The sequence below is a fragment of the Verticillium alfalfae genome, genomic scaffold, assembly GCF_000150825.1.
Source record: "Verticillium alfalfae VaMs.102 supercont1.16 genomic scaffold, whole genome shotgun sequence".
NCBI lineage: Eukaryota > Fungi > Ascomycota > Sordariomycetes > Glomerellales > Plectosphaerellaceae > Verticillium > Verticillium alfalfae.
Window position 1 is genome coordinate 151,939 of NW_003315023.1, and position 1,529 is coordinate 153,467.

Below are 1,529 nucleotides of genomic sequence, written 5' to 3' on the forward strand. Positions count from 1 at the left end.
TGTGGTTCACGATGGCAACAACGGGTTCCTAGAATGATGTTTGCCCGTCTCCCCCCACTCCCGGCCAGGTGAGAAACGCCATCATGCCGAAGGTTTCTGCGTTGCATGTTGAAGTGGGTTCGACTAGATCATGGATGTTTCCTAGACAAAAGACCAAGAGAGCAACGAAATGTGGGCAAATGTCATGAGCGACAGCACACCGCCCCGCCGACAAGACACTAGTTGTCTTGTCGTCCCGTCCATTTGGGATGGCAGGTTGTCCATGGTGCATTCTCGGAAAAGGAACGCCAGAGGCGAGAGAGATCGACGAGGAGCCGTGTGCGCGGGCTAGAGGGCAGCGAGGGAGGACAGCCACGCGACTGGCGAGACACGACCCAAAACAAGGCCCAGCCAGAACAACGGCGCGGCAAGCTCACGGCTGTCTCGACGGCAGGGAAAGGCGGTCGACAGTCGACGCCAGAGACACACGCTCGCGTGCGGACGGTGTGGCAGATGCGGTGGGTCAGGGTTCAGGGGAGCAGGAGGACGACGTCTGGATCAGGCAGACAGGAAAGTAAAAGCACCGGCCCTGAGTAGAGTACTGTACCACATGTACTTACTGTATGTACCTACCTTGCGTGCCTTGGGTAAAAGGTAGGTGCCCAGAGAGCAGTCCTCACTAGCCAGGAACAGGGCCAATCAGTCCCCATTGATGTCTAACAGGGTTCTCGAATGGCGGCACCGGCCCGTGCGACGCCGCTCCCCGCAGAACGGTGACCTTGACCCAATCAGGTCAGCACATCACCGATACCTCGAGGCAGCGGGTGGACGCTGGGCAGGACCTAGGCTCGACCCCTCACTCTTTCCCTGCTTCCTGAATCCCGCCCACTCGTCACTGGTCCGGGCGGTCTGGACGTCTGGACCGACTGGAATGGACGGCCAGGTTGCTTCCTGCCTGATTTGACCTCACGTCACTCGAATCGACCCCTCAAACTGAAGGTGCACACGACACTGCACTTGCCCTTACGTCCACGTCAAGTCACTCTCAATACAATCGTCGCGTCGTCTGAGAATCCCCTCCCGCCCAGACGATTTCCCCAACACAGACTACTCCTCTGCCCGAGGCACGGATATCGGGATTGACAGAGCAAATCAATGCCAGTGGACTGTGCGCTGAATACCTGAATCGAAACCCTCTCGCTGCTCACCGCCACCTCCAGCCGTTCACACACTCGCTCTGTGTGTGCCTCTCTCTACGTCACTCGCTCGAACTCCCTATCTGCCACCGACCCAGGTATCTGCTCACCTAAATTCTAAGGCCAAGGTACACTGCGTCGCCTTTGCCTCGCCATCGTACCAGCGTCCCATCGTGAGACGCCTCCCGGGCCACCCGCCAACTGATTGCCGGTCAGCAGCAGCAGCAGCAGCAGTAGCAGTAGCAGCAGCATCTCATTTCCAGATACCCAGACAGGTCGACCTAGCTTTGCCTTGGCTGTCTTGGCCAGCCTTTGGGAACACCACACAGCACACTTACCACCACCACCATTGGC